The sequence below is a fragment of the Lissotriton vulgaris genome, chromosome 9 (genome assembly GCF_964263255.1).
Source record: "Lissotriton vulgaris chromosome 9, aLisVul1.2, whole genome shotgun sequence".
NCBI classification, from domain to species: Eukaryota; Metazoa; Chordata; class Amphibia; order Caudata; family Salamandridae; genus Lissotriton; species Lissotriton vulgaris.
The window spans coordinates 797408659-797433181 of NC_141697.1; the positions used below are offsets into that span (position 1 = coordinate 797408659).

Consider the following 24523-nt stretch of genomic DNA (forward strand, 5'->3'; position numbering starts at 1 on the left):
TTCCAGTTTGGACCCAGCCATCTGCAAATCAGTCTTGACCCTGCGACCTGTGGGAACAGCCCGAACTGCCAGGCCAGGTCCTCCCTAGACTGGAAACAAGCATCCTAGGACCGGTTTCGGGCTTTCAGCCCTCATCAGCTAGGATAGCTGATATATGTTAAGCTATGAGCAGAACTCCGCTGATGTTGATGCGTACATAGCACGTTAAATAAAAAGGCTCTGACCATGAAACTAGGAAGCAGTGTTTATGAATTTCTCAGTGGTATATTTGAAAACCTAAAAGCAATTATATAATTTAATAGCCTAAAGATAGATACGATTCACTATCAGCCTATCCACACGTCATGTGTTGAGTTCCCTACAGGGGATTTCTTCATTCAACCCTAGACTGTTGGTTGAATGACGGTGGACTTATCTGTGCTCTTTATTGAACAAGGACCCCTTACTAATATTGATGCAATTCTCAAGTACTAGCCACCGCAGAGAATCTGGTGGATGCAGTTGTTGGTCAAAGTGTGTGCACATTTTGGTATTTAATTTGTGCAAATAATATTACTCCGGTGTTCAGTAATGCGTGTCTTCCCTGCTCGTGTGGTCATACCTATATACCTGAGGTTACAAGGGCATGTGATCATGTAAATGCAATTAGAAGTGTTGCAGTTGGTATGGCTTCGTAATTCCCATTTGAAGATGTTGGAAAAAATTATTTCTTTTGTCACTTCTGTAAAAGCACAGAACGTGCAAGACCCACAGGGGAAATGACCCTTGACTGGGGATAGATCCCATAGTTGTCGTTGTGAGATCTGGTTCTGAGGTTTTGGCCTGGTGTGGATTAGCATATCTTTTAAATTTCTTGTGCGTTTAAATGCAAATCTAGGCTTGTCTAGTTCTAGTGATTATTTTTTCAGTATACCCCAGTTTTATTTTTGATACCATTCCTAATTCTGTTGGAATCAGGGTTAAAAGTGGTCACAAAAATAAGATTCTATGTTTTCTCTTTCTGTCTCGGTTCTAGTAGGGCCTCACAGTTGTTTTTCCTCACTCTTTTGTTGGAGAGGGCAATGTTGCATGAGGGTACTCATGCCTGCTTAAGCTATTGGTATGCCTCAGTTCTGTAGTCCTCTGTGGCGCTACAATTTCTTCTCAGCCTAAGAAATTGGCCAAATGGCAAATTCTCCATAAGTGCTCTTGGGTGATATCTATTAAACAACGGAAGTCTATTGCAGTCTATGGGTTTTCTGTTCACAGTTGTACTCAGGTGGCCATCTTCAAGTTTGATAGTGAGATCCAGGAAAGGGATTTTGACGTGAGATATGGAACTGGTGAATCTTAAATAGGGATTCAGGGTGTTTATCCACTTGCAAAATTCCTCACAGGTCATCATATCTCCTTTCCAAAAGATGAGAATATCATTGATAAATCTCTTCCAAAGGAGTAGGTTGGTCCTATAATAATTAAAGATCAATCTCACCTCAAAAGCTGCCATGTACAAGCAGGCCACACCCGGGCAAAGGTACGCCCCATGGAAGTACCCGGGGTTTGATGGTATAGTTGGCCCTTAAACTCAAAGAAGTTTTCAGTGAGGTGAGAGCAAGCATGGCGCATTCTAGAACAAACTGGCTGGGAGTGGAAGAATCCCAGCTGGTGTTGTTAAAGGTGTCCTCTATCACATCCAGGGTGGCTCTTTGGGGGATATTTGTTAGAGGGCTTCCACATCAAGAGTGACCAACAGGTTGATGTCATTGGTATGCCAAGTTTCAGCTATAAGATGTAAGACGTCAGCTGTATCTTTTAGAAATTATGGAGTTTTTCTGACTAGTGGCAGCAAGAAGTAGTCACAAAATTTGGACAATGGCTCAAGGAGAGAATTGATCCCTGAGACAATAGTTCTACCAGGGACTAGAAAGGTACCTTTATGAATTTTTGGCAAGATGTAGGAGTAAGGCACCCTGGTATCTTTTTTAATAAGGAAATCTGCTTCCTTTTTACTCAACCAGCCCTGGGTTTCTGCTGTGAAGACCCTAGCCATGATGGTCTTGGTAAGTCGTGTCATGGGACTGATTGAAAAGGGTGTGTAGTATTGGTGATTTCTTAATTGCCGGTGACATTCCATGTCGTAGTCTATAGTGGACATGATCACAGTGACACCACCTTTGTCAGCTTGCTTGATAGTGATGCTGGTGTCATTGGATAAGGTGTTGACAGTCGTCAATTCCAAAGTGGATAGATTGCAGAAGTGGTTGGGGGTAGTACCCCTTGACAGGTCCTTAAGTACAGCCTGTTCGAAAGTAGGTACCTCATTAGGCACCATACTGCTGTTAGGAGTAAAAGTGGAAGGGTAATTAGGCCCGAGTCTCTTGGACAAGGCATCTGTTTATCGTGAAAGAAAGCCTTTAGACGCACCTTGCAAAAAAGGTTTTGAATTTCACAAAGTTCACGAAACCTGTCTATTTTTGGTGTTGGTACATAACCAAGCCATTTCTGCAGAAATCTATTTTCTGTATCCGTGAGTACTCTGGAAGAGAGATTGACAATCAATTTCTATTCTTGGTGTGACTCCGAGTTTCCACTACATGTTGTTGTGGTTCCTCCCATTGCACTCTTTTTTGTTGTTGATTGCCTCTTCTTCAACCTCGCCCTCTGCCCCAGCATCTGTCTAAAAAAGGTTGGCTGTTGCTAGCTTGGAAAAATTGAGGGGGGCCTTGTGGGAACTTGGGTACTGCCAAAAGGCAGGTCCCTGGTTTGGAGGCGTTAGGAATCCTTGGTACCCTGGGCGTGTGCCTCGTCTGGGATTGTTGTTACTCCAGCTCTCTGTGCTAGTCACTGTTGGAGGATGAACCTCTCCTTGGGACTTAGGAGCCCTTATCGGAAGAGTTGTTCAATCAAGTCTGCTTTAAGGTACACCTTCTCCTTATCAAATTTGCTAATATCTTTTTGTAGTTTCGGAATTTTCTGCTTCATCGAATACTCCTTGTTCGCTGCAATCTCATTATTGATCTCGGTCAATTTCACCTTGAAAGCAGAAAGTTGAATCGTAGTCGTGAGAACGCCTTCTGCAATATGAATTTGTATCAGTAAGGCGTCAGCTATTCTCTTTGCTGTGTTGATTATGAGAATCAGTAAGTCCCTAGTGCCCTTCCATGCCACTACGGACCATTCTTTTTTGAAACCGTCATCCTCAAGGAACAGACGTAGGAAGTTCTTCACCATAATCCGTTGGGGGCTATATTAGCTCTTAAATATTCAGTCATCAAGCTCCATGAAGTGTGATCTTAACCCATTCAGGTTTCATCGATGTGAGAGATTGCCAATCTTCTGGCTGACTGCCAGATGCTGCACCACTTTCAGCTCCTAGTAGTGATGGTACTTTTTTAAATTTCTGCCACCATTTCATCCCCAAAGCTAACACCTTGGTTGTTCTCCGTAGTTAAAAGAAAAGTTCCTCAAAACTAGAAGGTCACATGTCGGAGTAAGGGTAAGCTAATCCAGTAATAACCGGAAAGCATAGGGCAAAAAGGGGGCGTTTCACCTTCCCTTGTTGTATAAAGAAAGTCCCACGGGGTCGCCTGTGCTTACAACTTATCACAAAGACGGGACTCTGGTCTTTTAACAGGTCCATGCAGTTCCTAACTGAGAAATTGGAACAGGCTTAAATGCTCATGGATTACAGGGTGAGCGGGGGCTCCTCCTGGTAGAATATAGGGCCCTCACACACACCCGGGTGTCATGCTTCATCATAGGGCATGCTCCTTGTCAGGTGGGCGCTGAAATACCTGACGGGCTTCCTTAGGGGCTCTTTGGAAGAGATCTTTTAATCCAAATTGCTGTTTAGTGCCGTGGGGGTGAGGGTGCATAAGCAGTGTAGATGGAGTGCGTGAAGGTAAGTGACCTAAAGGAAGGTTAAAACAGCAAATGGAAGTGCCAAAAAAGCAAGTTTAATCAATAGGCCTTCCAACCTCACACAATTGTGCCTAAAGTCACTTTATTTACTAGCGATAGCCACCCACACAGCTCTCACCATGTTTTTAGTCATCATCACTGTGTGTAGTGAGCATGTCACACAGGGGACACATGTGCTCTGTATTGGTATGTATTACCTAGTCTAACAATTGTTTTATACTTTTACTAGCCTGGTCATGTCTTACCAGGTACTACACTGAGAGTATTGTTTAGGTTGGTTCATCAGGGTAATATCACCAGACAACCACCCTTGTGTAGATAGATTTGATTTTACTAGGTCCTGGAGAATCGCCGCAAGATTACAAGACTACAAGGCAAGAAACATGTTGACCACATAATATAGCGCCGATCTGAGACATTACCTGAGAAGTGCACCTTTAATTTTTTTAACCTGGTTGGAAGGCCTATTGATTAAACTTTTTTCTTTGCCACTTCCATTTCCTAGTTTAACCTTCCTTTAGGTCACTTACCTTCATGCACTCCACTTATACTGCTTAGGCCCCCTCACTCCCACGGCACTAAACGACAATTTGAGATAAAAGATCTCCACCAAACAGCCCCTCATAGGGAGCCCATCAGATATTGCAGTGCCAACCTGATGAGGAGCAACCCCTATGATGAAGTATGACACCCAGCTGGGTGTGTGAGAGCCCTATATTCCAACAGTAGGAACCCCCATTCCCCCCTGTAATCCTTGACCACTTAAGCCTGTTCCCCTTTCTCAGTTATGAATTGACAAAGGTTTCTAATGCTTTTTGTTGTTGTTGGCAAATAACAGAAATTCTGTCCTACTGAGGTTGAGCTCCAGGTAAGCGCTGTGCATCCTGGGCCATAAATTTACAGGCAGTGTTTGAGGTGTTAGTTGTCTGAAACAGAGTAGACGTTCACGTTGAGTTGAGTATTATCAGCATATTTGTCAATACTGATGATATCCGTGAGAGGAACAGTTGCTCAGTTTGCCTTCTCCATCACAGATGATTTAATAGTTACAACAACAAAAAAGTGATTTTGTTGCAGATGAGAAATATTCTTTGGGCACCAATCTAGACATGAAGTCCCCCTTCCTTCAGACTGAAGAATCTCAGTACTGATAGTGGATTGTGCAAAGCACTTCTGCACATCACAAAATTAAAAAGAAGGTGGGACTTATGTTGCAAGTGCACTTGACCCTTCTGAGATATGCATAAAGCAGCTGTATGTGCTTTGATTGCTCTTAGGTTCCATTCCTAAACAACTGCTGGTTTTACTATTTTTCACTCTAATGCATTATTCTACCACAGCACAAGTTGGCCCTTCTTGCATATCAGTTTTCTATTTAACATTATCTTTCCTGGAATGGTTTGTTCCCTCCACTTGGCTTCTACTTCTGTTACATGTCAGTTACTTCCACCCATGCAAGTACTGTAGTTTATGCATTTCACAATTGAATGATCACCATTTCATATGTGGGTCATGACTATCCTATTGACATTAATTTGATGCTGTTTTCTTTCTGCTAGAGTGCTTAAAAACAACTTGTAACTATGGATGGATATGTTCAGTGCTTGACTACATCTTCAAGTCTAGGGAACGATTGCAGGGTGGATAAATAGTTGTTTTGGTACTGTCCTACTGGGGGCAATCCTAGATGCTTAATTGCTTGAAATAAGCCTATTTACTCTGAGATATCTTCCTGCTCTAACATAGGTTCTGGAGTGGTAAGGCAACCTACCACTAGAGAGTCCAGGGAGATGCCACCTGGTTCTCAGAAAGCAAACTGACCAGGAAAGCTACCTAGACCCATGCAAGGCACAGAAAAACCTCCTTGTTGGCTGGAAGTTAATTTGCACCTGTGGTTGCAGTTGGTGGGCCCTAACAACTGGTGTCAAATTTTGGGGGATCCTGAGACTTATTGTTTGTCATCAGACTTTAATCCATAACAAGAGCGGGAAAGGCAGAAAAGTGAGGATGGGAGAGGAGGAGAAAGATAGGAAAACAGTCACGATGGAAGAAAGCAGGAATGAATAAGAACTTGCAGGGTGAGATAAAAAGATAGAACATTTATGGTGGTGGAAAAAAGAAGCATGATGTGCAATCAAAACTTGGTTGCCTGGTTAATGGTGGCCCTGGCATTCAACAGTACTGGAACTAGGTTCCTAAGACAAACTTTGTGGCCCTGCACTAATTCTTTTACAAATGAGTTTCTGTACCTCATCTTTGTCTGTGGTGCAGCATGATCTGAGATGCCAGAACATGTCTTAAGGAACTGACTGGAAGTAGGTATGATCTGGACTGGGTACCACCCGGCGCAGGCTTGCTGTACTACCTGGGCTGGTTACTTTTGTTGTGTTCTGAAGATACTGGAATGCTGTCCATCTATCAACATACTAGGCTAGAATAACAAAAACAGGTCTAAGTGACTACATGCCAGTTATGGGTGTCCTTTGTCACAATTTCCACCTCCATGTCAAATTCACAGAGGGACATATTCACAAAGTTATTTTGGACTGTATTAACAGATATTCGATAGTAATCTCTTATGCACTCTCACATGCCTCTGTAAATCAGCCCCAAAACAACTTGAATCAAAATAAAATGACACTATTCAGGGAATATTTATGTTACAGGAGGTTTGACAAGTCCTTTACTAGCTTCAGTATTGGGAGGGTTCAACTTGGTGGTCTTAGAAGTTATTTTTTTTGGGACAGCTGGAAGTATATTTGATGCCTGAAGTTTGCCAGCCGATGGGGCTGCTGGAACGGCCTTTTTCGGCTGGTTACTGTTCAGGGATCTTATATCCTTCTGCAGTACATTAAGCTGGTTTTCTATACCTTTGAGCCATGCTTGCACTAGGATAAAGAGGGTTTCTAATAGCTTCCTTAGAGTGTCTACAAGAGGATCCCCAAATTCGTCTATAGTGCCCGTGCTGTTTGCTACACTACAATCTGCCATGATATCACCAATAGAATCGTCTAAGATGGTATCATCTAAGATTCTTAAAGCTAGGGTTTCAGGCGGTACCTCCTCCTGCCCTTCTTTCGGCCCGATGGTTTCCCTCCCAACCTCTTTGCTACCCGTATCAGTGATGTGCACTGCCTTTGCTAGTTTAGCTTTTGTAGGGCCTAAGACATTAATATTGTGTCGCTTGCGCTTAGGGATTGCGCCCTCCCGCCTCCCTCTCATTGACCTACTACTATTACCGTCCTGCGTGTCTACTAAAATAGGTTCAGGGGCAGGCTCCGGGGTGTTCAGAACCTGGGTGTCAGAGTGGTTCAAAACATAGGAATCTAATTGGGCACTTGGAGTATTGTGCACCTCAGCTTGGGTCTGTAAAAGATTAGATCTATCTTTAGTTTTATCGGGTGTGCATACGGACGCAATATGCCCCATAGACGATCTTTTAGCTAGTGCTAGTTCTTGGGATACCCTTCGTTCCATAAAAACAATTCCTTGGTCAATAAGTGAGTTTGTGCGGATAATAAAATTGTCCAAGGTTCCTATGAGCTTCGGGCCACCTAGAGCAGTCTTGCTTCTGGTTTCTCGGGTTGACATCTCCCTAGACTACTATTGCTATAATCACAAAACAGTAGGAGAGCTTTACAGTTCAGACATACAGGGTGTTAGGGACGAAGGAGGGGGGGCCCGGTCCGGTCTTGATTGTGCTTGAACGGGCTTAAACGGGCCCGCCCTTGGCCCGGGCTTCGCCCGGCGCACACCCGCGAGCGTCCCGCATGCGCGTGTGCTGAGCAGCCTAAATAAGAAACGCTGAGGGGGTGGGGCGGGAAGAGGACCCAGGTGCGGCCGGTGTCTTTGGCGCTGTGCTACCTGGTCCTCGCAGTCCCGCAGCTGGTTCCGGCGAGTGCCCTAAGTCCTTAGAAGTCCCTGTGTACTTGCTGGCAAAGCCCCACAGAGCAGTCCCACAGAGCAGGGAAAGTACAAAGGTCCGTAATGCAGCCTCGAGCGGCCCCCACGAAGCGGGGGCCACGAGGCGTTATCTAGTGCTGGGGGGCGGGGCGGGAAGAGGACTCAGGTGCGTCCGGTGTCTTTGGCGCTTTGTTACCTGGTCCTCGCAGTCCCGCAGCTGGTTCCGGCGAGTGCCCCAAGCCCAGAGAAGTCCCGGTGTTGCTGTCAAAGTCCCACAGAGCAGTCCCACAGAGCAGGGAAAGTACAAAGGTCCGTAATGCAGCCTCAAGTGGCAATATTTATGTACAATTAATACAAACAGAAAAGCTCCGCTGTCTTTGCACTTTTAATGATAGGGAGTTGCATGTTTCTGAATTGATTCAGAAAGCAGGTAAGAGTATGTAAAAGCATACTCCTTTCTTTTTTTGCTAAGCAGTTTCATTTATTGTACAAAAGTGAATAATTCACCATCGATTTGTATTTTTTGTCAACGTCCATTCTGTTAGCATTCGTCATCAGAACCCGCATTTCCATACTATACTACATGTCTCAACTAATAAGATTAACTAAAAACCTTAGACATAAAGAATTCAAAATACTCTTCGGAAGAGAATGTATTTTTCAATCGATTTTCAACACATCTCTACAAAAAAATAAGGAAACAGAGTGACAGCACCATAAAACACATTCTACAACCAAAAGAAGAAAAACAACAGAAAGAGACAAGTCCATGGTCAAATTATACAACATCTGCTAAAAACTACAGTCCAGAACCAATAATCCTGTCACAAGCCAAAAGCCCCATCCATTTAAAACAAAAAAAAAATTTGCCGTAAGTATTTTCTTTCCGGGTTCCTCAGAGCGAGATACAGCTATAGCCCATGAATAGTTATGAACTGCTTATACCAACTGGCGGCCACTGGTGGATTTGGTTCAAGCCAGTGCTGTGTTATGAGAATCCTAGTAGTTACATACATAATGAACTGAGGGTCCTTTTATGAAGGAACGGCGTTAAAATTATCACCGCTTTAGCGGCAGGAAACAGCGCTAAAACGGCGATAATGGGCTTGATAATATCCCGTAGAGAATTCCAATAGAAGCCCATGTTAACACCAGAACATGGGCTTCTATTGGAATTCTCAAGGGCATATTATCAAGCCCATTATCGCCGCTTTAGCTGCAGTTTCCTGCCGCGAAAGCGGCCATAATTGTAACGCCGTTCCTTGATAATATGCCCCTTAATACCTTTCAATTCCAAGGGAACTGTAACAGAGGTACCAAGAATAATCAACTGGGCGTAGTGATATCTCCCCAAAGACCCTCTTCCAGTATTGAGACATCGACCTACAAGAACCGAAAATATGCTCTGTATCTGCACCTGACTAACCACACCGAAAACATTCAGAATTTGTCCTACATCCCTAATTAAATAGGTGGTTTATTGTATTGTGAATATCTTGGAGAACCTTAACATTATGAGTTTTAAGAGTAGATATATTCACAAACAAGTTATTCATAGAAAGATTCGCTAATCATATCAACATCAATTTGTGTAGTCAATTTGCAAGACCGTTTAGAAGCTAAAACCTATAAATTATCCGGTTGATCTCTAATTAGTAAATTGTCAAATTTACCGATCCTCCCCCTACAGTGAGTGCCCAAAAAAGGTTCAACATAGGGCATGCTATTCAGCATCCCTAGGTCCTTGACTTGTTTATAATTTTTATTTCATTCTGCAGATATTTAAAGAAACTGGTATTAGGAACTGCAAATTGGGTGACTAGATCCAAGAACCATAAGACCTGGGAACCTCTGAACAGCTGACCAAACTATTGCAAGCGTGATCTAGACCAGTCTTCAATACGAAGAATGAAGATCAGGAGAAAAGGAGGGAAAATCTGGATTGAATCATAAGGATGTATACAGTATACGAGAAGCAATTGCCAACTTATCTTTAAGATTTTGTCAGACCTGCCTAAGTACCAGAAGAGATTTAAAGCGTGTTCACTAAAAATATGACAGCTAATATAACAGTACTCAGGCCAGATTCGAAACATAAAGATCTTAAGTCTCATGATTAGTGAAATCATTACCTGGGACAATCGCTCAGAAAAAGATGACCAGAATTAAAACTTCAGATTCGTGAGACACCATCCACCTTTATCCTTTGAAAATTGTAAATTCTGAATTGAATTCCGTGTGTGCTTGTATTGCCAGATAAACAGACTTCATGATCTCTACAACAGAGAAAAAAAGCTGATGTTAAGTATAAAAGTATAGCTAGCTCTAAGTAGATGTAAAAATGTAAGGCAAATCAACAATTTTAAGCAGATTACTGCTCCCATTAAGACTTAGGGGTAGCCTATTCAAATACACTTTTATTTAAAAATCTATGACTCATAATTTAGTGATAAAGCAAACACAAGGAGATGATGGACGGAGCGCTAAAACTTTTCAGTCCCAGTCACAGATCTGGGATGAATCCATCATATTTCTTTAGCTCAGTTTGTCACCCTAGTTCAGACCCAGCCAAATGCAAATCAGTCTTGACCTGTGCCTCATGGGAACAGTCCAGCCCGAACTGCCAAGCCAGGTCTTCCCTGGACCGGGAACAAGCATCCTGGGAGCAGTTTCAGTGTAACACCTCTCATCAGCCAGGCTAGCTTTTTTCCAGTGGCAAAGTGAGCAAGGAACCCACGTCTGGGCATACCATGCCAACTTAGGGAGAATAAAGCAAACACAAGGAGATGATGATGGACGGAGCACTGAAACATTTTAGACACTCACCCCCAGTAACATATCTGGGTTGAATACATCATCATTCTTTAGCTCACTCCGCCACCCCAGTTCAGACCCAGCCATATGCAAATCAGCCACGTCTGGGAATACCTTGCAAACTCAATGCTTGTTTCCGGTCCAGGAAAGACCAGGCTAGGCAGTTTGGGCTGGACTGTTTCCATGAGGCACAAGGTCAAGAGATTTGCATTTAGCTGGGTCTGAACTGGGGTGGTGAAGTGAGCTGAAGAACGATGATGGATTCAACCCAGAGCTTTGACTGGGGGTGAGTGTCTGAAAAGTTTCAGTGCTCTGTCCATCATCTCTTTGTGTTCGCTTCATAATTTAGTAATACAATAACCTTTATCACTGGAGAGAACCAAACTCCTAGATACTGTGCAGACTCTATATAACGCTTATCGCCCTCTGGCATAGCTTAATCATAAAGAAGTTGTGTCTTAAACATATAAAAGTTGTAACAAGACTGAGCCCAACTGTCGAAGCTTCACGTTCAATTGTCACAATAGACGTAGATGGACTGGATTTGAAAACTGCCATGTCATCCAAATTTGCTGCTGTGGTGTAATTTGAAACAATGATCCTAAGCGGTACCAGTTGCACCAAGTTTCCTAATTGGTACAAATATGGTTGAAGGTAAGGCAAAAATAATAGTGGGAACAGCGGGCACCTCTTTTAATGCCCACTTTCTCAGAAATTGAACCACAACAAACTACCTAAGCCGATACGTTAGAATGAAGAGCTTCAATTTTAGCCAGAATTTGGCCACCGACCCCTTTAGTGGCAATTGTCGCCCATACAAAAGGCCAGGATACCCAATCCTGTTTCCCCAACATATTTGACATGCTGCAAAAAATGCTAAGAAGGGTACTCGAGAAGACGTTATAAAACTCCAAAGGAAGTTGTAGTATCCCCATATTACTCTTGCATTCTTGCATTCTTTGTACTGCATTCTTTGTATTGTGCTCCACTGGCGGTTAGATCTTCTTGGGACTTCTACCGGAGTGGTTGTTAAGTTGTCCTCTTGTTATTAATAAACTTACCTGCTACCCACTTCATCATGTACGTGGATGCTTACTTCAGTAGTGTATCTGGCCCCACCGCTTTCCTGCCTGAAGCTGCTTAATAGCTTCAAGAAGTTTTACACCCATAATTGGAGATTCCATTGTCATCTGATCAGCCTCAGATACTAACCCTGGTATGATAGATGTTCTATATTGATTAATATCTCTTTGGGAGACTTCACTTGTTTCCACATATAACTCGCCTTGAAAGACTCACAAAAGCCTATTGGAACTCCTTTTCAAAGTATTATTTTTGTCTCTAATAGCATCAATAGCATTTTTATTTGCTATCTCCCGAACTTGTAATGCTAATATGCACCCCTTGTCCTCGCAATTTTCAAAGGTTGTTAGCTTCATGGCATGAGATGCCTTCACTACCTTATCCACACTAGCATCTGGATCTCAGCTTTAAAACTCTTAACTCTCTGATATATCTCCTTGATCACATCCTCATACATTTTTTAACCTAAGGCATCTGCATGTGCATACTTCAAAGACAAGAAGCTCCTGCTGAACGGGTTCATCCTGTCTACATGCCACTTTATTCTTACAAGAAACATAGCTTATTGTGGGGCATCCCACCACAGCTTTTACAGTATCCCAAACCACAAATGGGGATGCTGAACATTAATTAATGCCTAATCTTTTGAATCTTCGAGGAAGATCATAATCCATTGAAATTCCAGTTTAAAATGCTCACCTCTTGCACAGATAGTAGGTTACTTAAATTTCTAATTCCCAAAAAAAGATAATACAAACAGTAACCACTCTGAGCACCCTCCAGCAAATATAAAGAAGAAATACTGAAGAAACCCAACCTGCCCCACTGTCTGTCCCCACCTGTGACTTACAGGATTACCCAAGGGCGGCTCCTGCTTTCTCGCAGTGTGAGAAGAAGAAACATAAAATGGTATTTTAAATACGAGAATACAAGAAAGTTGAAGGGTATGCCTGGTTGGGAGTGGGTGGGTCGGAGTGGCTTGACCAATGCTATGGGCCCTGACTGTTTGGTTGGCCCGCAGAGGCCGACCAAATCAGTCATGCTCACTCTGGATTTTCTCTATGTAGGCTGCATGCAGCAGACTCACAGCAGACAGCGGAGACACCTGTTATCACGTAGAACCAGGGGCAGCTTGGTAGGGCGTGAAACGTGACTCCCCTTGTCTCCATTGTTATGTAGCAGCCCACGGCTTGCATGGACAATGTAGCATTGGGGGTTGGTGACACTGAGGGATGGAGGGAATGATGATGCCCACACAGTGGATATGGTCCAGGAAATGAACCACGTGCGGTTCCTCCCCTTTTCTTTAAACCCGCAGGACACGCCTGGCCCACGGATGCTGTTCACCTCATATCCGGGTCGCAGGCTGGAAAACAGGACCGCTGACCAACTACATGAGGGATGGCTGAGAGCACGTTATGTGCGGTAGGGTGAGATGACCTGATCAAACCGGTGTGCTTTATCAGGCATGGGAGCGACCAGTGGTGTGGCAACCACAATCATGGCCTGCTCACCCCCCAAGGGCAGGCCTAAAGGTCAGCGAGGTGGGCGACAAAGGAACAACACGCCATAGTGGGTTGAAAGCCACAGTGCAGGTGGCACAGCTTACCAGTGTGGGCGGCAGCGGCTGGGGCTTAGGAGGGGCGCAGTAGGGAAGCAAAACCGTGGATGTCTTTTTTGGCCGGCATGCTGACTAGGAGTGTTGTGGGGTGTCCCGAAGCCCTCACAGGAGAGGCCTTTGCGTGAGGCACAGGTGGAGTTCTCTTAGAGAGGCAGGGGGTGAGCTTAGGCTGCGTTGGGTGTATCTGGCAACCTGTGGGCTGAAAAGGGAACAGTGAGGCTTCCTTAGGAGAAGCTGGGTGGCACCTGTAGAGGCCAGGATGGAGGACAGTGTGAGGCTGGCCGGGCTGGCCTGGGGAACCCTCCAGATGACAGTATGTGGACATTGAGGCAAAATTCAGGCAACAGGGGCAGAGGCTGCATGACAAGGAGGACCAGTGGGCAAGGTTATGTGTGGAGATGGAAGCAAAAGGGGAACAAGGTCACCTGGACAAGAAACCTCGAGGTGCAGGACAAGGGGTGAGGGTGGAACGGCAGAAGGATGGCTGCAGTAGTGGGGGACCAAAGGTGCCATGGTTATGGGTCCGAGCGGAGGAAGGTAAACAAACAGGCACAGTGGGGTTGGTGCATTTCAGGTGGGCTATGGTGAAGGAGCCTCTACATGCTGGTTCTATTAAACAAAGAATCAATGGTTCCTGAGAACACTCAATGATTAATATTACAATATATATATATATATATATATCTCGGCGCAATCTCAGTAAAGTAGGGGTACATAGATGTCAGAGAACAAAATGACATGTAACACAGAGTATGTAGAGAAACAAGGTATTTATATATAAATTCACAAAGATGTTCAGTGAGGTGTCCCAAGTGAACAAAAGTGAAATTTATGAGTATCGATTGTGACTTTTTGTGACATAAAAACAAGGTTTCAATGTTGTTACAGAAACGACCATTCAATGGATACACAATAAATGTTAGCAGCCTCCTAGTATAAGAGTAGGGACTGAGAATTGGTTTGCTTCAAGTTGTCTTGAACAACTCATAGGTTTCACTTTTTTTCACTTGGGACACTTCGCACTGAAAATCTTTGTGAATTTATATATCAATACCTTGTTTATCTACACACTCTGTGTTACATTTAATTTTTTTCTCTGACATCTAAGTTCCCCCAGTTTACTGCCATTGCACTGAGATATATATATATATATTTTAATATTAATCAGTAGGTGTCCACAGGAACCATTGTTTTTTTTTTTTGTTTAATTGTAAGCACCCTGGTTCCATGTGAGTAGGGTGTCCCTTGTGTTTTCTTACACTACATGTTGGTGCAGCCTGGACGACAAGAGGACAAGAGGGCAGCAATGTCGCCGGGGGAGAATGGAGGAAGTGTGGCGAAGCCAACAGGGCCCAAAACAGACCTGAGACGTTGGTCAGAAGAGGAAGGTGGCCTCAGCAGGCCTCCTTATGCCACAGGCTTGGGTATAGATGGCTAGCTCTGGGAATCACCTACAAGATGAAAATAATGGTTCCTTAGTGGAGAGACAGCATTATGAACGTGCAGGTGTGAGTGACTGGGAGATGTATGGTACAGATTCATTGTTGCTGGATTATGGGGCAGAAAGGGATGAATGGGAGGAAGGAGAGGTGAGAGACGATGAGGGTGCTGGGGTATCGGGTGCACCATGTCTTAGGGATGGGGACAAGTGTGCGGCGCAATAGCGGACATGCTGCTGTTGTGATGCTTCGTCTCTAGAGCCGAGTGCGTTGTGTCTTAGCAATTGCTCTGCCCCAGCAGCACGCAATGCGCTGTTTCCCAAGCTGAGCACTCACATGGCATGTGGGATATAGACTACTGCACGTATCATGGGGTGCACTGGAATATGGAGGCAGATGTCAATGTGTTTTGTAGTGGTGTTTGGTGTGCTCGAGCACCATCTTGTGGATTTATATGTTCCCTATCAATATGGTGCATTGTAATTGCAGTCTGTTTGGACTTCCCAATCCAAGATGGTTGTGTATTACTTCCTGTGGGAGGTTTCCTGTTCCAGGTCACTATTTAGTATATTAGGCAGTGAGAACTGGATTGGAGTGTGTCAAAAACATTTCTGCTTGTGTCCACACTCCTAGTTGGTTATTGTTTTTCTGACTAGTTGTATCCTGTGCATTCCAGGTTGGTCTTCTCAGCGTTTCCCGCACTTCTGAGTACTTGGAGGTTTTTATGCTACTGGCTTTTTCTCCTTTAGAAGTGGTCCTTTTTCTTAGTCATCTACTTGCATGGGTTGTTCGGTGTTAGCACGGTGGCTTTGAGAAGTGTTTGGCCTTTCTTTCACATCAAGTTTTCCAAGATCTGAAGTCTACAACTGCGTCCAGCCATCAACAAGCTGTGATGCTAACGCTATTCTGTCTGGTCTGTGGTCATGGATCCAGTACAGGGTTTACAGCAGACCACTCAACAACAAAACCTGCAGTTTGAGTCTCTTCATCGTGAAAATGCTGCACTACGACAAGCTCTAACAGCCCACCATACCATTGATTTATCTACTGTACCAGCAAGAACAATTTGATGGCAATGCAAAGAAGGTGCATGAGTTTCTGGATTCTGTGAATGTGCATTATGCCTGTGGTCCAACTCAGTTTGATCGGGGTCATAATAATGTTGGCTATATCATCAAATGTTTGGTAGGAGATGCCCTAGCCTGGGCTATGCCATTGGTGCCTTCCTCAGATACTTGTCTGCATGGTTATGCCTCAATCCTAGAGAAATTCTAGGGTCTTGTTCGCGCTCTATTAAACTTTCAAATAAATAAATGAATAAATAAATAGAAAGGGTCTTTGTCTACATTGTGGTGAACAAGGTCATTTGGTCAAACAGTGTCCAGTATGTCCATCCAAGCCATCGAGAAACGTCTAAGTCCATCTCTGGAGAGGAAGGAGAGATTGGATGTATGGAATCTTCCTCAAATATCAAGTTCTAAGTTTATCCCCGCAAACGGAAACCAGTTGTTTTTTTTACCTATCACCCTGCAGTGGGGTTCTGGAAGATCGTTGTCAACTATGGCCTTTCTAGATTGCGGTGCCACAGGCAATTTTATGGATGCTACATGGGCGTCTGCTCGACAGATTCCCGAACAGTCTAAGTACAGGATAGACGTCATCCAAATGATTGATGCTGCCCCTTTGGATTCCAGTCCTGTTTTGGAGAGTTCAGCAATGCTTCATACAACGATCTACAATCATGAGCAAATCACTTGTAATCTGATTAAGACTCCCTTTCATCCTTCATTCTAGGGCTTTTGTGGCTGTGTTTATTTGACCCACATCTCAATTGGGCAACGTGTACTATTTCTTTGAGTTCAGTCTATTTAATCATTGCTGTTTGGAGGCTCCACAAGAAATAGTTATTTGTGATGTGGTAAATTAACAAATGCAGACTTCATTAGTGAATACTATGGCAGCAGTTCCGGAACTCTAACAAGAATATTTAGATGTCTTCTCATCAGCTGTAGTGAAGGAGTTACCCCCACATCATTCACATGACTGTGCCATAGAGATTAAACCTGGATATGAAATCCCGTTTAGCCGGGTATACTGCCTATCTGATTGGAAGAAGTATGTGCTACGGCAGTATTTAAAGGAGAATTTAGAAAATGGTCTCATTGAGCCTTCTACTTCACTTGCAGGAGCTCCCTTATTCTTTCTTTCTGAGAAAACAAAAGATTTCAGACCTTGCATTTCAGGAAGTTGAACGAGATAATAATTAAGGATCGATACCATCTTCCACTTATTAGGGGCTTCATGGAAGCTGTTCAAGGAGGTAGTATATTTACCAAGCTAGATCTTAGGTGAGTGTACCATCTGATACTAGTAAAAGAGTGGAAGACAGCCTTTCGTACCTCATTTGATCACTATAAGTATAGAGTTATGCCATTTGGTCTCTGCTGGGTGTGGTAAATGATTCCTATATCTTTTCCCTCTCTACCACTTCATCAGAATGTCCTGTGACATCATGGAATGTTTGAGTGCCTTACTGTGGTGAGATTGTCAGTTGGTCATCTCAGGCTGAGGGGCTGGTAGCTCGCTCCTGGTGGGGTTTCTCCTTTGTATCTTCTTACCTTATAACTTGCCACCTATCTACCTGCTAATAAAGAGGGATCTACTACTTCACCTGGACTACGGATCCTCATTTGTGTACCACAGTTTAGCGACGTTTTTGGACTAACCTATGCTGCAAAGAAGGAATACTGGAACTCAGCTATACGGAAACCAAGGACTGTTCTAGTTTTAAGTAAGTTTATCTCCTGGAGATTAGAGAGACGCCCAGTAAACCCCACCAGTGTCCTTTTAAACGTGGACAGCCTGCAACCTGGGCGTTCGTGTTGTGAGAGAGTCAACTGCCATCTCGCTGTCATCTGGAGACTATCTGTTTCCAGCAAAAAGAGCCACTGTCTCAGCGGGCCTGATCACCCTGTTGTGCCTTCTGGCTTTCTTGTGTGCTTTGACAGTTCGCTTTGGATTTAACAGTTTTCACACAGTGTTGGCACTTCTCCTCCTGCGAGCAATTGTTCTATTTGCTCTTCTGGAGGTGCCCCAGCGCTAACAGTACCCTTTCCCTCACAACGCTGTTGTGTCTCTACTGTCTCCATCACGGGAGCCACCCATCATCTGTTTTGTCAAGCTCTGTTGAGACCTTTCTGTATTGGGTGTGTTCTCCCACAGTGTGGTGTTTCCTCTGCCTTCCTGTGACTGCTCACAACTTGAAGACATTCAGTGTGATCCGACTCTTGTCCTTGTGAAAGCCTAGTTGTATTTTAGCGGTGAGTGGGGGACATTTTTGTGGTGTTTTTGTTTACTTTCACCATGCGATCTACTTTGTGGCGGTTGAGCCTCTACATTTTTATCAAGACAACTGTCATGGCGCGCACACAATCTTACCTGTCTCGTGGAGCCTGCATCATGCCCTGTGTGAAGTCTGCCCCTCTGCCACTGCCTTCTCCTTTGCGAGTCCGGATAGCACATCTTCACCGTGAGCCTTCTGGCGCTGACGTGACGACGTGCCTCCACTTTGATTGTTTTCACTGCGCAAGCTGGCGTAGTGTGTACTGGTCCGTCTGTTGCTGCCACTGGCCTGAGAGCTTTACTGTTTGTCTCCTGGTCCTCTCCAGCTTGCCTTGCGGTGCAAGTCCCATAACTGTTTCAGTGAAAAGTAGAACATGAGGAGTGTATGTCTACGGAGTTCTACGGAGAATAGTTCTCATTTTGTGACTTTCATGACGTTCTTCAGCATTTGCATTTGGATGGTTTCAAGCTTTCTCTGCATTGCTCGGGGCATTTGAGACTTGCCACTTCCAGGAGGAGCTGCTTACAGGAACCCGGGTGAGAGATCGCTCACCGGAGCTATTGTCTTTTGTTAATTCATTTGTTTTTACTTGAATTTTGTTTAGCATCACTGTGCATGTTGTGTGTGGGTCAATTTTGCGTTACATTAACCTACGACTTGAGTTTTACCGTACTCTCTCTAATGTGTCTTGTATTTTATGCTGTATTGATTTCCTAAGGCAACATGTTAACCCTACGGTGTACCCTTATTTAGGGGAGGTTGTGGTGTCAGTCTGCCAAATTTTAGTTCCTAGGGTCATGTTACCTCATGGTGTACCCTATATACTTATAGGGGATGTTGCTGTCTTGGTATTACAGGGGGTGTTTCCTGTATTTAATCCTGTTTGGTGAGCTAGGTTGTTTGTGTTTAATCAATGCCCCATTCTTGTACTCGGGGTTTGTACCCTACGGTGTATCCTTATTTAGGGGAGGTTGTCGGGAAGTTGTGGTGTCAGTCAATCCAAAAATTGGTTTGCTAGGGTCATGTTCTTACCCTTTGAAGATGTTACGTCTCACTTTTTACGTGGTGTACCCTTTTATTAGGGGAGGTTGTCCGTTTGTAACTACCATGTTCTGAAGTTCCATGGGTCTATGGTCTGAAGCTCCATGGAGTGGTGGTGGTGTGCGTTGTCAGCGCCATCATTAGGTGAACTTCTGTTGAACAATTATTACATTGTGCCATGGTGTACCCTTTTGTTAGGGGAGGTTGTCAGTGATGGTCAGGAAGTTGCATCACTCTATTTTTGTGTTGTTCCACCATTAGGTGAAATTGTGCTGAACAATTTTTACATTGTTCCGTTGTGTACCCTTTTGTTAGGGGAGGTTGTCAGTGATGGTCAGGAAGTTGCATCACTCTATTTTTGTGTTGTTCCACCATTAGGTGAAATTGTGCTGAACAATTTTTACATTGTTCCGTTGTGTACCCTTTTGTTAGGGGAGGTTGTCAGTGATTGTCAAAGTTGCATCACTCTATTTGGGTAGGCGGGGTGCGTGGTCAGCGCTACCTCTTGGAGTAGTTGCGTCACAGTTGTCAGTGTGTGGCTACTGTGTTCTTTGTTCCAGGGGCTTTAGTATCCTCTGGGGTACCCTTTCTTGGGGAGTTGTTTTTTTTCTCCACAGTTTAAAGGTTGCCTTTCTAGGTGTACCCTTGGAGGGGAGGTTGTTAGTGCACGTCATGCACTAGTCTTTATTGCAAGGCATACCCTTTTTCTGTGTAGATTGCTAGTTCATTCATTGCACCGTTGCCAAAATACTCATTTACTGTACTTTTAGGTGCACCCTCATTCTTGAAGGGTGTTTGTTCTTCTTGTTATTTTTACTTCAATGTGTACTTTTCCTTTAGGGACGTGGTTGTAGCCTCGTTGCTCATAGCTACTTTTCCCTTGGACATCTGGACCTGGCGTACATCTTATTGTGCTTACTTCCATCTGCACACATTTTGTCTCTTGGTTGTTACACCCTACTTGGCTTACCAGGATCGCTACATTGTTTTATTAAGGAGGGTGGATGGGCATGTAATGTAATTTGCATTCTTGTGTTTTGACCAATCATGACCATTTGTGCATCTTATGAATATCTTTCTACATGCCTCTTTTAATTTTCTTTGTTTCTGCTTCCACGCTTAAGTTTCCTGCTTTTCAAATTATCTCTTTGACTTGCACTTGTGTCTACAGTTTCCTCTGAATCCTTCTGCTCTGTCTTAACTTCTTACTTGCTGTTGTTCGCTAACGGAAGAGGATGTGTGGTAAATGATTTCTATATCTTTTCCCTCTCTACCACTTCATCAGAATGTCCTGTGACATCATGGAGTGTTTGAGTGCCTTACTGTGGTGAGATTGTCAGTTGGTCATCTCAGGCTGAGGAGCTGGTAGCTCGCTCCTGGTGGGGTTTCTCCTTTGTATCTTCTTACCTTATAACTTGCCACCTATCTACCTGCTAATAAAGAGGGATCTACTACTACACCTGGACTACGGATCCTCATTTGTGTACCACATAGGGCTTCATCAGTCTTGAAGAGATTAATGGATATCATCTTCGCAGATATAGTCAATCAATATGTCATTATATATCTTGATGATATCCTGATCTTTCCTAAGAATTTGTCTGATCATCGTCAACATCTTTCTGAGGTGATACACAGATTACGAAAGAATCATTCAACTTGCAAACCAGAAAGGTAGGCATTTGAAAAACCAGAAGTTGAATACTTGGGATTCATCCTAAATGCCACTTGTGTTGCTATGGATCCTAGTATGGTCACTGCCGTTCTTAATTGGCCAGCTCCATCAGCTTTCAAGGAAACTGAAAGATTTTTGGGTTTTGCCATTTTTATCGGCAGTTCATAAAGCATTTCTCTACCTACTAGTCTGAAATCTCCCGTCTCCTCAAGAAGGAGAATCTTAATCACAAGTCCCAATGGGATCCTACTGTTGAGAAATCCTTTCACTGTCTTAAGAAAGCCTTTACTTGTGCATCGTCCTTCGCCATCCTGACACAGAGAAGCCCTTCCCAGTGGAAACTGATGCCTCAGAGGATCCTCTAGGGGCGATTTATTTACAGAAACAAGATGATGACTCTCAAGAACACCATGCTGTATTATTCTCGTTCTCTAACATCTGCTGTACAAAACTAATTAGTGTTTCAAGATTTCAAGATTTTTATTTTGGGTGATCTGGCTTTTTAAAAACAAAAACCATTACACCAAATAGCAGTTTTTAAATAATACATAAAATTGTTTGCTGATTCTTACAAAAATAATCTATAAGTTACTTTTATGCGTCCAATATTTAAAATGTCATTTTTTAAACAAAAGTTTAAAAAGCAAAATCATGTCTTTCTGACAAAATTATTATAAGAAACAGCACTTTTTTTATAGAGAATCTTTTTCGCTCTCTACATAGTTTCAACCGATTTCCTTTAAATACACATTTAAAAGTTTCACCCCTCTACACACTAATGGGATTGAGGTCCCGCCAAGCCAGGTGGTTACAGCTTCTCTACATGAGCGTATATTCAAACTATTCAGTAATGATTTTAAAAGTGCCTTCCATTCATTTAGTAACATAGGGCATACACAAAAAATGTGTTGAATTGATTCGTCTTTATATCCGCATAGTCTGCAGTCTTGATTTTCACTTTTATCCTTCCATGCTGGGATTAAGTCTTTTGTTTCCCACATGCCCAGACGCAACCTCATAAATTGATGTTTTAGAGTTAGTGAGAAATAGGCTGATAAATATTCCTGAGGCTTCCTTTTCCCATCTGAATTAATAACCGTCCAGGCATGCCGTCTTTGCAGTAGGGTGTTCTCATCCTTTGAGTGAGACAACTAATCATTGTTAGAAAGGGAATTATTGGCCATGAAGGAGGCATGCTGCAAGTGGAGACATCTATTATTAGGAGCTAGGTATTCTTTTGAAATAAGAACAGACCATCACACCTTCAAACTTTAATTACCATTCAGTGTCGCAATGGTCAACAGAGTCCAAGGGCTTATTTTTTTTCTCAGTTTGACTTCCATGTGACATAAACCCCGGGAACTGATAATAAGATTGCAGATGCTCTATCCTGACAATTCCCTAAGGAGATCATGATTCCTCAGCAAATCATACTGTTTCCTGACAGATTACTTTTGAGTATAACCTCATTCATTGATCAAGTACACACACAGCAGAAAGTGCCCCGCTACCAGAATTGGAGTAACACCTTTTTATCACTAAGGATGGATTGTATTTCTACAAAGATTGTCTATTCTTACCTACCACAGATTTGCGAAAGACTTCCTCCAATTATGTCATCATACCAAACTTTTTTTTAAAAACTTTTCTTTCATTTTGCAAACTAATATTATTTCCAGTAATCATTACATTAAATGCAGCGGTGGCAAGGGCAATGAAACCCATCCTAAAATTAGCAGTCTACTTAGTGCAGCAATCTGACTCATGAGCTATGGGGGTACAACCATTATATATCAATTCTAATACAGTACTGTTTAGCAACAAGGGGCCACAATATTGACCTGGTCAGTCCGGTCGCTCCTCCTGCCGCGTGGCCACCCCGAGTGTGCCCGTTCTCCTCCCGCTGCCGCCGCCGCCGGTTTTCTCGTGTTGCCCTGTAACTTTGCTAATTGTAAGCTGTCCCTGACTGTACCTGTGCCTGCTTGTTGTCCCTGACTGTCCCTATGCCTGCCTGTTTCTCGTGCCTTTTTTTCTGTCGTTTTCTCGCTCTCTCGTGTGTGCCCTGTCCCTTTGCCCATCGCTGCCCTGTAACTTTGCGAATTGTAAGCTGTCCCTGACTGTCCCTGTGCCTGCCTGTTTCTCGTGCCTATTTTTCTGCCGTTTTCCCGCTCCCTAGTGTGTGCCCTGTCCCTTTGCCCTTTGCCCATCGTTGTCCCCTGGCCCACCCCGCTCCCTGCCGCTGCTCCCCCGTGGCCCCACCACCGCTCCCTCCAGCATCCTCACACACTCCCCCCCCACTCGCCACCCTGCTCCCGCCTCCCAGCTGCTCCTCCCTCCCACAAAGGTACTTAAGGGGAGGCCCACGGGGCAAGGAGCTGTGACCTACCTGACCTGACCTGGTCAGGTAGGTCGCTCCTCCTGCCGCGTGGCCACCCCGAGTGTGCCCGTTCTCCTCCCACTGCCGCCGCCAGTTTTCCTGTGTTGCCCTGTAACTTTGCTAATTGTAAGCTGTCCCTGACTGTCCCTGTGCCTGCTTGTTGTCCCTGACTGTCCCTGTGCCTGCCTGTTTCTTGTGCCTTTTTTTCTGCCGTTTTCTCGCTCTCTCGTGTGTGCCCTGTCCCTTTGCCCATCGCTGCCCTGTAACTTTGCTAATTGTAAGCTGTCCTTGACTGTCCCTGTGCCTGCTTGTTGTCCCTAACTGTCCCTGTGCCTGCCTGTTTCTCGTGCCTATTTTTCCGCCGTTTTCCCGCTCTCTAGTGTGTGCCCTGTCCCTTTGCCCTTTGCCCATCGTTGTCCCCTGGCCCACCCCGCTCCCTGCCGCTGCTCCCCCGTGGCCCCACCCCCGCTCCCTCCAGCATCCTCGCACGCTCCCCCCCACTCGCCACCCCTCTCCCGCCTCCCAGCTGCTCCTCCCTCGCCCCGCCCCCTCACTACGCCATTTATGGCAGAGTCCACGCGTACGCGCAGCGGGCACGCCGATTGTGCGCCGAAGGCAAGCCAAAGGTAAGCCCGTCTGCGCCCGTCTGTGCCTGGACCGTGCCCAGCATCAGACCCCCTGGCCCCCGCAGATTCCATCCCTCCCGCCGGACGTACGACGCCGCCACCCTCTGCGCACTCAACACCGGACGCCTCCCCGGATGCCACCAAGCCACCCCAGGACGTACCCACGGACCCTTCACCTGCCAATCCTGCAAGTTCACCTGCATCCGGACCCGCTACCCACCCGCACCCGCCAAACCAAGCACCCACAGCAACCAACTGAAGTGCATCCTGCTCAACACCCGCTCCGTCCACAGACACGCCGTGGTTCTATGGAACCTGCTCGACACCACGTCCCCAGACGTCGCCTTTCTCACGGAGACCTGGATGAACGCCTCCTCATCGCCCGACATCGCCATTGCCATCCCGGAAGGCTACAAGATCATCCGGAGGGACCGCGCCAACCAGACTGGAGGGGGCATCGCCATCGTCCACAAAAACACCATCCGCATCTTGTCCAGCTCCAAAGACACCCTCACGGCCACAGAACATCTTCACTTCCAGATATACACCGACCCCAAGACCACACTCAGAGGCACCCTCATCTAGAGACCCCCAGGACCCCGCACGCAATTCAGCGAAGACATCGCAGACTTCATCAGCCCACACGCCCTCCCCTCCGCCGACTACATCCTCCTTGGGGATCTCAACTTCCACCTAGAGAA

At 44.7% G+C, this 24523-nt stretch overlaps 1 protein-coding gene across 2 annotated transcripts in view; it reads right to left on the minus strand.

The window, feature by feature from the left end:
• Positions 1–24523, minus strand: part of LOC147692282 (somatostatin receptor type 1-like) — a 392148-nt gene that overhangs the window by 162336 nt on the left and 205289 nt on the right. The window contains exon 2 of one of the 2 annotated variants that reach the window (XM_086936764.1): positions 9936–10079. The exons of the other annotated variant lie outside the window; for it this stretch is intronic. The gene's annotated coding sequence lies outside the window, so the exon portion shown is untranslated. The remainder of the gene's footprint in view (positions 1–9935; positions 10080–24523) is intronic. 2 annotated transcript variants of the gene reach the window in all.